We start from the raw sequence: 16,127 nt of genomic DNA on the forward strand, positions 1-16,127 counted from the left end.
AATAAAAAGATTTATTAAATATTTATATGTATATATATGCAAATATATTTTGGGAAGAAAAGTTTTAGCAGCCTACCAGGGTGTGGCGGGGAGGTGGAATGAGGAATGGTCTTATGACAAAGGTTCTACTAGAGCTGAGTCTTAGGGAAAGTAGGGAATCTGAGAATCTCATCTGTAGTGTACCCCACATTCTGCCTTCAGTGCCTGGGAGGGAAAACTAGAAGGCATTTCCTTATAGACTGGAATAGTGGATAAAGCACTAGACTTGGGATCAGGGAAATTGCTCTTGAATCCATGCTCTCATGACCAAGGACAACTAACTCAACAAGCACTGATTTGTTATCTATTACTTTCCAGGCACCATATTAGCTTCTGGAGATACAAAGAAAAAAAAAACAATCCAGTTCCTGCCTTCAAGAAGTTTACATTCTACTTGGCAGAAACAACATATAAGAATAGATTTGTTCAGTCTCTTCAGTCATGTCCAACTCTTCATAATCCCCATTTCGGGTTTTCTTGGCAAAGAAACTGGAGCAGTGTGCCATTTCCTTCTCCAGCTCATTTTACACATGAGGAAACTGAGGCAAGCAGGTTATAAATTCTAAATATATTCTTCATTTTAATGCAAGGTGAGAAAGAGGAGAGAGGAGAGGGGGAAGAGAAAAAGAGAGGAGAAAGAGAAAAAAATAGAAGGCAGAGACAGAGAGGAGAGGAAAGGAAAGAGAAAGAGAATATTAACCGTGGTGGGGGGGTGCATCCTGTAGGGGGTGGTATCTAAGCTTTATTTTGAAAGAATATAAGGATTCTCTGAGCCACAAGTGAAGAGGGAGAGGATTCCAGGAATGGAAAGCATCCTCTACAAAGGCATCAAGTTGGGTTATGGAATGTCTTGTACCAGGAACAACAAATAAAACAGTTTAGCTGGAAGGTAGAGTGTGCCCAGAGGCAGCAAAGTGAGGTCAGCCTGGAAAGGTTGATTGGATCCAGAGAGTGAAGAACTTTAAATGCCAAACAGAGGTATTTGGTAAGTTGTACAAGCTTCTTGAGCAGAGGAGTAACATGGCCAGACATGGATTTATCAAAATTGATCAATTAACAGCCTCCTTTATACTATAAGATCCTTAAGAGCAAAGACTGTCTTTTGTTTTGTTTTACCTTTCTTTGTGCCTTTGATCTGGTCTAGTCCAAAATCAGTCAGTGACCAGTATACAGTAGGTATTTAATACATGCTTATTGACTGACAGCTTTAGGAATATCTTTTTGTTGATGGTATAGGGAATGAGTTGGTAGGAGAAGATAGAAGACTGGTGACAGGGAGACTGGTTAAGAGAAAACTGAATAATAATCCGCTTACTGAACCTCTCTGTGCCTCAGTTGTCTCATTTATAAAATAGGTATAATAGGGTCTAGCACATTCCCAGACTGCTACTGATGCAGTTCAGCTCTCTAAAACCTTGGAGAGTCTTTGGATTACGTGTAGACATTCTATGACTGGTTTCAATCTACTAAGTAGTGAAAGACAACAACCTAGTTGGCAGTGTTGCTGAAACTTGGGATTCCTTCAAAAGATGCTGGTCAACTAGAGCCTTGTTTGTTCTCCCTGAGTTCTTTCTTGGTTCATCTCTGTCTATTTCTGTCTCTGTCTCTCCTACTGTCTCTTTCTTCCACTCTTTGTCTCATCCTCTCTCTCTCTTTTTCACTGACGAGCTAGTGAACTCCCATGTTATGAGGGAAGAGGTCTTAGACCTTCTCTCTCTAAGATGGGTCCATGCATACAGGTCTTAGTTCTTTGCCTACCTCAATGTTTTTTTTATTTAGGTGAAGATTAATTTGAGGTGCTAATCTTATAGATTTTGAAAGGCTGAGAGAATGAGACTGTAGTCTTTTTTTAAAATTTAATTTAATTTTAATTTTTTTTCCCATGGTTCCATGATTTTTGTTGTCTCCCTCTCCTCTTCCCTCCCCCTCCTGGAGTTGACAAGCAATTTCACTGGGTTATATATATATATATATATATATATATATATATATATATATATATATATATATATATAATCACTCAAATCCTATTTCCATATTATTCATTTTTATAATAGAGTAATCTTTTCAAACCAAAACCCCCAGTCATATACCCATATGAACAAGTGATAAATCATGTTTTCTTCTGGATTTCTACTTCTATAGTTCTTTCTCTAAATGTGGATACCATTCTTTCACATAAGTCCCTCAGGATTTTTCTGGATCATTGTATTACTTTTAGTAGCAAAATCAGTTACATTTGATCATCCCATAATGTTTCTGTTTCTGTGTATAATATTCTCCTGGTTCTGCTTATTTCACTCATGGGGATCTTTCCAGTTCTTATAGAAATCAAGCAGTTCATTCCTTATAGCACAATAGTATTCCATCACTATCAGATACCACAATTTGTTCAGCCATTCCCCAATTGAAGGGCATCCCCTCATTTTCCAATTTTTTTGCCACCACAAAGAGCGCAGTTATAAATGATTTGGTAGTTGTCTCTCGGTAACGGAGGATGACGATTGACTTTGTGTGTTTTTGTGCACACAGACACTTGTGCATGAAGATTTAAGTGGAAAGGTCGATGCACAGAGACAGTCCCACTCTCTCGGCGCTGGAAGCCTGGGTCCAGTGGCATGAAAAGTCGTTACACCTGGAGACTTCCTCAGCTGCATTGGATGGCTGTGTTGTCTTTTGTGCTCCAACACGCCCTAAGCACTCCACAGTGCTTTGCTGCATCACCATCTCAGCCGTTGAACCTTCTTATTGGTTTCTTCCATCTGTTCAGCCAAAGCAGTCTTCACATGCTGGGTGAGCAAAGCCCTGGTTCACCAGGGGTCCACGATGACCCAATGGCTACCCTCACAAGGTTTAGCCGGCCTGTCGAAGCCTTTGCCCGGGGTGTGGCAGCTGCCGCATGCTAGCAGCTACTGGGAGCCACAAGTGAGAGCTGGGTGTCAGGTGAGGGTCAGAGGCTGGAGAGCTGCCCTAGGAGGGCACGGCAAGTCCTCCATACCAAAGATATTACTCCTCCCTGAGCACCCCTTTTGTACAAACAGAACCTTTCCCTTTTTTTAAAAAACATTATTTTATTTGGTCATTTCCAAACATTATTCATTGGAAACAAAAATCATTTTCTTTTCCTCCTCCCCCCCCTCCCACCACCTCTCCCATAGCCGACGCGCGATTCCACTGGGTATCACATGTGTTCTTGACTCGAACCCATTTCCGTGTTGTTGGTATTTGCATTAGAGTGTTCATTTAGAGTCTCTCCTCAGTCATGTCCCCTCAACCCCTGTAGTCAGGCAGTTGCTTTTCTTCAGTGTTTTTACTCTCACAGTTTATCCTCTGCTTGTGAATAGTGTTTTTCTCCTAGATCCCTGCAGATTACTCAGGGACATTGCATTGTCCCTAATGGAGAAGTCCATTACATTGGATTGTACCACAGTGTATTAGTCTCTGTACAGTGTTCTCCTGGTTCTGCTCCTCTCACTCTGCATCACTTCCTGGAGGTTGTTCCAGTCTCCATGGAATTCCTCCACTTTATTATTCCTTTTAGCACAATAGTACTCCATCACCAACATATACCACAATTTGTTCAGCCATTCCCCAATTGATGGGCATCCCCTTGTTTTCCAGTTTTTGGCCACCACAAAGAGCGCAGCTATGAATATTTTTGTACAAGTCTTTGTGTCCATTATCTCTTTGGGGTACAAACTCAGCAGTGCTATGGCTGGATCAAAGGGCAGACAGTCTTTTATCACCCTTTGGGTTTAGTTCCAAATTGCCTTCCAGAATGGTTGGATCAATTCACAACTCCACCAGCAATGCATTAGTGTCCCAATTTTGCCACATTCCCTCCAACATCTGTTATTTTCCTTTACTGTCATATTAGCCAATCTGCTAGGTGGTACCTCAGAGTTGTTTTGATTTGCATTTGTATAATCAGGAGGGATTTCAAACATTTTTTTATGTGATTACTGATAGTTCTGGTTTCTTCATCTGAAAACTGCCTATTCATATCCCTTGGAAATTCTTGTAGTCTTGAAGGAGTCAAGTCCAGCTTCAGTGTTCTGAAGATTGAGGACCAGAAGCAGTTGTGACAAGGATTCATGTAGCAGGAACACATTTGCATATGAACTTGGTGGGACCAAAGCTATATCTAAACTGTACTCAGAGCAATCTCATGCTCCTAGAGACCAAGAGTGTGTCTCCAAGGTGTGGGTAGGAAACAAGTACCTTTATTCTTACCATATCTTCAAAGTAAATAGTCCTCTGCCAAAACTAATCAATGCTAAGTTGTTAGAGTGGATGGGGGCACCAATCATTGGTGACTAACAATGAGGAGAACACATGGGGATGGTTTGACCCAACAGCTTTTGAGAAAGATGCTCCCAAGCCCTCAGGCATGACTCTAGAACATTTTGTACCCAGAGTTCTAGAGTCATGCCTGAGCAGTTGAGGTATTTGTTTCTGAGAGTGAGCCCGAGACCTTGTCCTACTTGTCCTTTGTAAGCCCTAAAATGGCATTGGAATAGGAGAATATGAATGGCTATGCCCTCCAGAGGGTTGGGAAGAGGTTCTTCACCAGCCTGTGTTTTCTCTCTGCAAACTCAAGGAAAAAAATGTCCTCCTCAAGTCAAGCCACTCAGAAGCATCCTCCCCCTTCCCTAGCCCTTCCAATCACTCCTCACTGCTGAGACCAAAAGTGTTAAGCTTGATGGGGATCTCTGACTATTCTTGGAGTCATAGAATCATTGGAAGAGACTTTAGAGACCATCTTGTACCATCCCCTTCCCTCACTCATTTTATAGATGAGGAAAGCCAAGACCTAGAAAATGTATGTTACCTGTCCAAAACCAGGACATACACAGTAGGGCAAATATTTGAATTCAGTTCTATTCACTGCAAAGGGTAGCCAGGTGCAATAGATAGAGGGTCAGGTCTGGAGTGAGCAAAAACTGAGTTCAACTCTGGTCTGAGACATTTACTAGCTGTGTGACCCTGGGCAAGTCAATCAACTTGGTTTGCCTCAGTTTCCTCGTCTGTCAAATGAGCCAGAGAAGGAAATGGCAAACAACTCCGGTATCTCTGCCAAGGAAAGCCCAAATGGGGTCATGAAGAGTTGGACATGACTGAATAACAACGTGCCTTTGGAAGATTATCTTTTTCAAGTCAGAAAAATGGAGAGGTTTGCTTGCTTCTAAATCAAGCCTTAAGATGTAAGAGATTCTCTGGCTCTTCACATCCTGAGCTGAAATCATCCACATGGCACATAGTTTCGACTCAGGGGTCATCGGCTCAGGTTTGGGCGCCTCCCACTGAAGCAGAAGAGATCCTGGGGGTCTAGGATGGGGGAAAACAATAGCACCAGATGTGACTGACTTTGATGCATCGGAGGGAGACCTGTGGGGAGCCACAGGCGAGGAAGAGGGCGATTTCTTGTTAGTTCTCTCCATGTACTTGGAAATGGCCCAGACTTGCGGAGGTCAAGTTTATTGCTGTTCTCAGTAGGTAATCAGGCTTCACTGAGCACACACACAGAGTCAACAGTTGAAAGGTTAAGTGCTTATAGAAACCTCTTTGTGTACAAATGCTTCGCCATAATCCTGGAGTGTCCTAATTACGAAGGATTTTAATCCATTCACTGAAGATTTGCAGGACTCCAAGACAAACAAGCTGACTCCATTTTCTTTCCCCAGGGGGTTAGGGGTGTTTCCTTACCGGCAGACTAACTCCTCTCTAGGTCAAGCTGTCCTTATGCACAATGAGGGGCCTTGGGAAAGGTCCCCACTGTGCAGGGCTCTTGATCATCTCTTTTCTAATGGCTCCATTCTCTTGGGAACTAACTCTCGTTCATCAGATTGGTACCCAGGGGCCTTAGCCTTTGGCAAGGTGGAGAAATAGATCTTATGTGTCTGGGGAGGGACATTGTGCCCCCCAATTATAGAAGCATTTCAGGCAAATTGTAAGAAGAAAAATTCCTTTGCCCCCTACATCCTGGTGACTCCTGAGAAGACCCTGAGAGGAATATCCTCCTTGGATTGTCCTTTAGGTTTAGTGACTCTAGCACAGTAGGTAGTGCATCAGTTTGGTAAGCTGAAGGTCCTGAGTTCGATCCTCTAAAGGAAGGTGGGAGAGGCTTCTGGAGACAAGGAGAGTCACTTGGCGTGGGTTTAGCCCCACCTAACCGGTGGGGTCCATTATTTAGTCTGAAACTGCTAGCCTGAGATTCCCTTCAAGGGAGAATCAGGACAAACTTTGGGGTCTCCAACTTGCAAGCTAGTCCTAAAACTTGGGGTTCATGAGATCTTACTAGGTTACAAGTTTGGGGTTTCTGGATTCCATGTTGACATAGAGCTACACCTCCAAGCTATGCCTTGATACTATCCAGTTGTATCTAAGATATCCATCTGCCCCCTAAACTATGAGGGCCACCCCTTATGTCTCCAGGCAGACACGGTTAGGTGACTTCCCCCACCCCACTGTGCCTGAGTGCATACCCACGAATGGACTGTTGTAAAGAGTACAAAGACCCTGGACTTGATGTCCTTCAGGAGGCAGCTTTCCATCTAGACTGTCCTCCCAGCTAAATTCAATGTAAATTCCAAATTAATTAATTTCCCTTTTTATTTCTATGCTAAGTTATGGAGTCTTGCATTCTTGCAAAGGATAACCTTTCCAAACCCCGGGGGCTCACCTCAAGCCCCCCCAACATGTCTTCAGTGTCTGCTCCCCGTATTTTAGTTTAATCCGACTTTTATTAAGCTCATCCTAAGGATGAGGCTTTGTGTGAGGCACAGAAGATTCAAAGGGGGAAAAAAGAACTAGTCCTTTACTTTGGAGTCCAAGTGTAGCCTCAGTACCTTCTTAGAGACTCTCATATTGAAAGTGTCACACACAGATAGGACACATGGCTAGGGGTAGGTAGAGGGCTTCTCAGTAGGGTCTCCTGCACTAGAATCAAATGGAGCCCAGATTCATCTTGGGGGTATCCAGATCCCAAACAGAAGGGAAACTGGCTCATTATGCTCCCACTTGGGAACAGAGAGAACTCTGGGAAAACTCTATACCTCAAAGTTTAGGTATGGTTTAGGTGTACAGCCTCCCCTAAAAGTGACTAACAGTCTCTTCCAGAAAAGATACCCAATGAAGAAAATGTGTAGACAGGATAGAGATATTTATTCTCTTTTTGACCAAATAAATGCTTGAACTACAGATAGCTCATAAAGGGTGAATCAAATATCTAAGCTTTAAAACAATATATTGATCAATCAGCCAAATTATGTCAATGGGTTTTCCCCTCATGTTGTACCTTTCTGAAAGAACTCTTTCTCCTAGTTCTCCCTTCATCAGATACTTCCTCAAACGTTTAGCTAGCTGTTCTATGAGGAATCTCAAGGAGCAAACTCTCATTGTTTAGCCAATTTCAGAAATAGGCTGTATTTACAGAGTCCAACTTTGTCCAGCTTAAAAAAATCCATCTGACTTTTCTTCATCTCCAAGTGGGTTAGGAAATGTGTCTCTCAGATTTAATTCAGGAAAATGAAGGCTGAAATAGTGGAAAGTGTCGGGCTCAGAGCCAGGAGACCTCCAGGCTAGAAATTTCACCTCTGATCCTTACAAGCTCCGAGACCCCAGATAAATCTAGAGACAGTTTCTGTCACATCTTGGCTGCATGACCAATGAAGATAGCATCCATTTCTGTCATTTCAATCAGGTTCATAAAGAAGTGCTTTAATAACTGATCTGGGAATCACTAACACACCTATCTGGTTTCTTCTTCCTGTAACTGGCACTAGATCATTTCACCTGGGAATGGGCATACTTCATTGGAGGACAAGTGCCTTCTTCCTCTTTAGATTGTGCTTTTCTTTCTTGTGGACAGCGCCTTTGATGTGTTTCTTAGCTCTCAGTGCTCAATGTTCTTTCTTCCCTTGCTCCTTTGTGTGACATTCCTTAACCTTCAGAAGCCTTTCCATCCTGAAATGTCCTTCACTTTTCTCTGCCTAATGAATCCATAGTCTGGACCATCATTTCATGAGGGCTCCCAGCCATACTTCAGATCTGACTCAACTCCCTCTTCAGACTTCCTCACCAGCAGCACAAGGTACTCTTTTCTTCCATGCATTTCCATTATATGGTATCTCCTTCCATTAGAATATGAACTTCTAGAGGGTAAGGATTGACTTGTTTGCTTGTGTTTGTAACTCCAGCACTTAGCCCAGTGCCTAGTAGAGAGAAAGGATTTAACAAATCCTATCCATCGATCTATCTCTAGACTCTCTTGAATCCATTCATCTATAGATCAATTTATCTATCCATACAAATATCTTTGTCATCTATCCATTTCTGTCTCTCTCATCTATATATCTCTATTTATCTATCTAGTCATCTTTCCATCATTCCATTTATCTACCTATCCATTTATTTATATATCAATTTATCATCTATCCATACAATTATCTATCCATGAATCTATCTATCTATCTATCTATCTATCTATCTATCTATCTACCTATCCATCCATCTATCTATCTATCTATCTATCTATCTATCTATCTATCTATCTATCTATCATCTATCCAACTATCTATCTATCTATCTATCTATCTATCTATCTATCTATCTATCTATCTATCCATCCATCTATCCATCCATCTATCTATCTATCTATCTATCTATCTATCTATCTATCTATCTATCCATCTATCTATCTAGCTATCTAGCTATCTATCCATCCATCCATCTATCTATCTAGCTATCTATCCATCCATCCATCTATCTATCTATCTATCTATCTATCTATCTATCTATCCATCTATCTATCTATCTACATATCTATCTATCTATCATCTATCCATCTATCTATCTATCTATATCTATATCTATCTATATATCTACCTATCTATCTACCTACCTACCTATCTCTCTCTCTCTCTCTATCTCTATCTCTCTATCTATCTATCTGTATGTCTGTCTGTCTATAATTATCTGATACAAGTCAGAATATTCCTATGCATAAGAATTTATCCATCTCTTTTGTTTTTATATCACTGACATTCTCAAGGTACTCTATCCCCTCTCTTTCCCTTTTCTAGCGAACCATTCTTTATAACAAAGAATAAAAAAGAAAGAAGAGTTCACATTGAAAAGTCTGATACATACAATATCCCACCTCTGTAAAGAACAGAAACTAGCAGTGGAGGGTAGTGGGGTGGGGATGGAGCAGGTGTCTCCTCATATTACTTCACTGAAGCCAAATTTGTTCATCATGATTTTGCAACTTTCTTCTTCAATTGTTTTGGTGCTACTGTTCTCCAGTTACATCACTGTAATATTTGCATTTTTAAAAAAGAACTCTTAATTCTCCCTGATAGCATAAGTAGAGAAGGCTTCTTCCAGCTTTTTTGACTTCTCTTCTAGAAGGGAGTTCAGTCCATTAGTCATATTACAAGAACAAACATCACAAAATTCAACCTGTTCCCCAAACTTACCAAACTACCAGGTCCCTATCTCATAGCATACTCATATAATCCCAGTTAGGTGAGAAGGACCTTTAAAATCCTAGGATTTAGAGCTGAGACTTTATAAATCTAACTCTCTATGGGATTTTTCAGTGCTAGCATTACCAGTTTCTTTCTCTTTTGTTAGCATCTTAGCCCTTTGGTGCTTACCCTGGGCCTTCCTTCCCTTTTCTCATTAACTTATTCCTGTCTTACTACCTACTTTCCCCTTGAGGTCTTCTCCTGCTCTTCTTCCTTTTTAAGTTTGTCTTCTTTTCCTTTTTCAGCTTTATCCCTATCAAATTACTAGATTTTGTCAAGTGTTCTCAAGTTTTCCCTCCCCTTGATTCAATCCCAAGTGTTTTTATGGTCCACAAACCTCCCAAATCACCCTTGGAATTTCCTTGACTGCTTCCTCCCTCAAGTCCATGTCTTGTATCTGTTTCTACTTCCTCACAATCTTCTTCCATCAAAGCCAGAGTTACCTTCTCCTTATGCTTAAAGGTTCCTGGTGGTGAAGTGTTTGGACATATTTTGGAATAGACTTGGGTTGTGACCCATATGGGGTTCAGATGCTCAAATATGGCAGAGTCATGGTTTAGATAATGAAATATGGGTGATTATTTAGCGTTCTCCTAAGACAATTATTCTATCCAGGAAAGTAGAAGGTGTTTCTCCACTTTCCTGCTTGAATCTTTAGAATTTTGACCACTGTTAAATTTAAAATTATATCTCTAATAATAAAAATATTAATAACCACATTTGTGCCCATGGCTGATTAGCCCACTCACAATCCCTGCTATTAGCTTACTTACTACATCATTGCAATGGAAGGGGGGGGGGAGGTAGGCGCTACTGCCAGTTAAATACTAATTGTGATCTCGCCCAGGTGGAGAATCAGATGAGATTATAGGGAATTCTGGGAAACACCAAGGACTTCTGGGGATTGAAGTCTAGGGTTCAAAATCTCCATTTTTACATTCCCCCTGAGAGCTGAGGAAGACTAGTCTCTCTGATGGGTCTTATAAACATACCAACTTTGAAATTACAATAATTTGAGGATAAGAAGAAAAGAGAACAAAACCAATAATTGCTAGGCAAATTGACAAAAAGCCAATTAGGGGGCATTCCCCTTTGGCATAAGAGTGTATACATACAAAACAAATGCATTCAAACCCCACACAGATTTCACATAAGTTGCTGTATGGCATTTTTAAAAGCCTGATAGGCATTTGTCACAATTTTTACAGATGTAGCAATTCTTTCAACCTTGGCAAATACATTTTTAAACAAAATAAAACTTATTTGGGTCTAGAACATCATCAAGAAATCTAGATATTATTCTGGTGGAAGTAAGTGAGCTGAAGAGTTATAAATGAGAGATGCTCCTCTTTTGGGAATCATCCAGGGGTACCATGCCCTGGGATTAACTTCCCAGCTCCTTTGGTATGAGACTGTGATGTCCCATCTTTTCACATTTTTATAAATGTGGGAGGTGGGGATTATAATTGTATTTCACTTCAGCTACTAAAATGGACCTTACCTCCTGTAGAGGCAGGAAAAATGATCAGAGTTGTTGAAAAAAATCTAAAAATCATGTCTAAAAACCCCTTAAAATCAATTTGAGATATTTAGCTCATTAAATTTTCCAAAGGTTGTTATACAATAGCTCAATTAATTACAATAGCAAATAAACCCACTATCATTTTTAACATGGATAGTGGTGAGTATCCCTGCCTGTCATGCGGGAGACCAGGGTTCAATTCCCCTATGGGGAGCCAAGATTTTCAACCCTAGACTTCAATCCCCAGAAGTCCTTGGTATTTCCCAGAATTCCCTCTAATCTCACCTGAGTCTCCACCTGGGCAAGATCACAATTAGTATTTAACTGGCAGTAGTGCCTACCTCCCCCCCTTCCATTGCAATGATGTAGTAAGTAAGCTAATAGCAGGGATTATGAATGGGCTAATCAGCCATGGGCACAAATGTGGTTATTATTTTGTATCCTTGATTTTCTAATAATCTTAATAAACCTCTTTTAAAATATAATATTCTTATTATTGGAGATATAATTTTAAATTTAACACCATGTACCTGGTCTCTCTCAATAATCTTTCATCATTTGGAGAACTGCCTTCCTTGTCTTTACTAGTTGCTGTACCAGCATTCTGAATTATTAATGGGAGGCCAGTCAGGTATATTATCATTTTCATTGCTTTCTCTGATTATTGTCTCTTTTTCTTTTTTTGTGAGTAACTCATCAAATAAGATATCAAAATCGTTGTAGCCAGGGTCAGATTGTTTGATAATCTTTTAGATTTTCTTTATAACTGCTATAGGCTCCTCCTCAAAGGATGGAGTGTTCTTTTTTTTTTTTTAAGCTATTGATGTCACTTTGTGTGAAGCCCTTTTACTGTCTGACATTGACTAATTCATGCTCAGGTGTCATCATTGGTATCTCATGCAAAGGTAAAAAAAGTGCCCACAGTGGTTTCTAGTGCAGCAGTTTCTCTTTCTCGTTTAGTGGTGCCCTTTTTTTCCATGTCCTTTTCCTTTCTCTCTGCCTCATATTTCATTATTATGGTCTCAAGATAATTAACTTTTAGTGACATTTCATTAAATCTCATTTGCTTTAGTTTTACTTCTTTAAATTGATTGAAGGTGTAGGAGAGTAACATCCTCAATAGAAATACAAAAAACATTGCTCCACCACCTATTGGTGTATATTTCAGAATATCTAGCAATGTAACTGAAAGCATCTCTATGACCCAGAGAATGGCATTCCCCTTATATAACTAGGAATAGTGAGATTAAATAAGTGGGACATAGCTTCAATATTCATGGACCATAGTTCAGTAGAATCACTGGTCTCTAAATGCTGTTTTGGCTTCTTGAGTGCTGGCCTGCAGCATCCTCTGTGATGACAGTTGAGAGGGAAACTGTTTGAAATTTGGAGTCCTTTGTAAACTTTTAACTGTATCTCCCTATTTTCAAAAACAGTAGCTATTATTTAAGGTTCTTGTTTCCTTTTGGCTTGCCAAAAATGTAAAGATAGAATTGATACAATAACTGTTGGCTGGGATTATTGATCCCTATTAGGCAGTTGCCTAATAACCGGTGTGAGCTGGAATTCCTTTGTGGCAGTTGGGTCTAATTAACTTTGATGAAGGTAGACTTTCTTGAGACAGTTTATAACAAACCTATTTATTGAGTTAATAAAAGGACCAACGAAGGAAAGGATAGGATAATAAATATAGGATTGAGGATATATTCTCTAAAATCTAATAATTCTAACTGGATCCCAAACCCCAAAACTAAAACTTTGTGAGGAGTCACTTCTGCCTAAAAGCAGGCTTTCATTAAACCTCCTTAATCTATAACGAATTCCCCAAATACTATCCTGACTAATCTATTCCAATTAATTATCTTCTTATATATATATTTAAATTTTACTGGCTCCTTTTTCTTTCTTCAGATAGAAATAAATTCAGTTGTTCTCTCTCACTGTTCAAACCGTCAGCTCTCTTCAGGGCCTGAGTTGAGCCTACTTCTCTCTTCAATGACACAGAGAAAAGCAGTTTGTTTCTTCTTACGGTTGATCTTCTTCCACCACAACTTTTCCAAAACTCCAGGTTCTCCTCCAACACCAGCTGTCACTCTGTTCCAAGATTTTCCAAAGAGCAGATCCAAACACAGCCGCTCTCAGAGTGGGCAACTCCAGGAGTGTCAGTTATTTTCCCAACAGACCTCTTAGGCACCTAACAATTCTCCAAAAGAACTCCTTTGATGATTCTGTCTTCCTCTTGACTCTTTTACTCTGTTTCCATCTATCAATATCCTAATTATTCACTTCCAATACTTAATGAATCTCAATACCACACAGTATCCACCCTTGACCAATCTAGGGAATATTTGGCAGTGCTCTGCCTAGAGGAGTTCAGTGCCCAGGACTGGAGACATGAGTCAAGAGGATAGAGGGAAGAGCTAGGTCCTACTTTTCTGTCTTTCTTCTGTAGTGGCTGTGACCATAAATGGTAGCATGGTCTTGGACATGACCCAACATTCCTCTTCAGGCTCTGAAACCCAGCTGACATCCAAGGTAGGTGTGAAGGACTCTTTGAAGCCTAGAATTTGGAGTTGGTGAAGATCTTTAGAAATCCATCTCTCTTGATAGATGAAAAAATGGAAATCTCCAAAGATTAAGTGATTTTTTTATATCACACAAGCAGTTGTGAAAATGAAATTAATTCTCCCCTGATTGTGAAAGTTAAATTAACTCTCCCCTGCCCATTTTTAGATTTAATCATCAAAAGCATATACACCCCACTTACACTTGAGTGGGGGAGATCTGTGACCCATGTGTGTGATAGTGGGTGACGAATCAGAATCGACTGACTGTCCCCTGGGCATTCCCAAGCAAAGCTTTAGCTGTAATTGGTCCATGTCAAATGGAAGGAAGTCACAGGAAGTGACAAAAAGAAACAGTCTTTAAAAGTGCCAAGCTCTTCCTGTGAGCTCTCACTTTGGTCTTTGGTCTTCGACTTGACTTTGGAGGAGCTCTGACTGAGGGTCTCAGACTGCTTCTACTTTCCTTAAAACTACCATGTGGGATGAGTGAAAAAGGCTGACTCCTTTCCTGGAATTTCTGAAGGGACCGGCCTCAGGAGAGGTCTCCCCTCTTGAGAGGCTCCCTGCATTCCCAGATCCTCTGCCAAGGCTGACGCCCCTCTGGCTAAGGACTAATTAGCTCTTCCTGGTTTGAGCCCCAGGCCAGAGCAAAATACTTAGTGCTTAGGCTAGATATCTTACCCTATCCTCTCTCTGATTTTTCGTACTTTCACTCTTTCTATATTTTATAAATTATTAAAATAAATCTCTTTGGAATTAATTAAATTCCTGCTGACCCTATCCTTAAATAATCCAGTCCAACCTTTGATAAATACCCCTCATATTTCTACCCCTTACACAGTAAATAATAGCTCTGGGACGGCAATGCAGGTACTTTCATTCTAATTCTAATGCACTTTCCACCATATTGTGGGGCTTCACTACCTCTAAAAACAAATGCTGGAAACTTTATTGATCTGGCTTTGGAGAACAGTAGCTAAAATAGGGGAGTTGCGCTAGGTATTCTCTAAGTTCCCTCTCATCTCTGATCATCTGTTTTAAGGTCCCTTTCCTCTAGGATATTCTGTGTTCTAGGTTAGACAGTGTCCTTCAATTTTGGAATTCTACATCCTAGTCTTTGGTTGTTAGACTTCTAGATCTCTGTTGTTGCTTTTAACAACAGAAAATGAAGACTCATGGGTGCCTCTGCCCACCCACTGACTTTTTTCTCAATTGTGTTCTTTGGCTTTTCTCTGATCATCTCTGTTGTAAAGCCCCTTTCCTCTAGGATATTCTGTATTCTAGGTTAGAAAATGTCTTTCAGTTTTTGGAATTCTGCATCTTATTCTTTGGTTGTTAGACCCACCTACTGGCTTCTTTCTGTCCTAATAACAACTCTAAGACAGAAGAGCAAGGGCTAGACAAATGGAGTTAAGTGACTTTTCCAGAGTCATATAGCTAGGAAATGTCTGAGATCAGATCTGAGACATCATCTTCTCTTAAAATCTTGATTTTAAATATGGGGAAACTGATGTCTAGAGAGAGAAAATGATCACATAATAACATATAGTTAGCAAGTAGCAGATCTCAGATTTGAACCCAGAACTTGTGACCCAAATCTACTATTCATAGCAGAACATGTTTCCTCAGAACCCTCAAATATGATTAATTCATTCCTACCATAGCTCAGAGTGTTTCTAAGTCATGATACTCCTTCCTGTTTCTTCCCTCTATCCAAGTCCTACTAAAACCTGAAGTAAGAACCAGAGAATATCAGAAGCAAAAGGGTCCTTAGTGGTTATCAAATCTAATGAGTAGCTTAACAAGACTTTTCTCTACTCCATACTCAATGAGTAGCCATCTAACCTTCTCCCAAAGCTCTCTAGTGAGTGGAAATCCATTCCTTCTTAAGGCAGCCCATTGCATGTTCTAGAGTTCTCATGGTTAGGAAGTTGTTCCTCTTGTCAAACCAAAATCTGCCTTTCTGCATCTCCCATATATTGAACAATTGACTCCTTCCACATTTCTGTTCTTTCACAGTGAAGGCATCTGTCATATCCCCCAGTTCTTTTCTCACCCAGGAGAAGCATGCCCCCCACTTCCTTGTATGGCACACTCTCCAATTCCCTCACGGCCATGGTGGCCCTCTTGTGGTTCTAACTGGTGCATCCTCTTCACAACCTGGAACTGACCATGGTACTCGAGCTGTGGCTTGACCAGGGCAGAGTGCAGTAGAAGGACCTCCTTCCATTGGTCGGCATGACGCTTCTCAGAATGTGGTCTAGAGGATATTATCTTTTGGGACTACCATGTCATCTTTTTGACTCAGATCGAGCCCACTAGACTCTCCAGATATCTTCTCATCTCAATCAATCGACATGACAGAGCTGGATATTAGCTTAAAAAAACGACAGAAATTCCTTAGAACATGGAACACGGTGCCAGTGCTGGAGAAACCCGAGATCATAGAATTTAGCAAGTTAGGCTCAAAGA

The sequence above is a fragment of the Monodelphis domestica genome, chromosome 6 (assembly GCF_027887165.1).
Source record: "Monodelphis domestica isolate mMonDom1 chromosome 6, mMonDom1.pri, whole genome shotgun sequence".
Lineage (NCBI taxonomy): Eukaryota > Metazoa > Chordata > Mammalia > Didelphimorphia > Didelphidae > Monodelphis > Monodelphis domestica.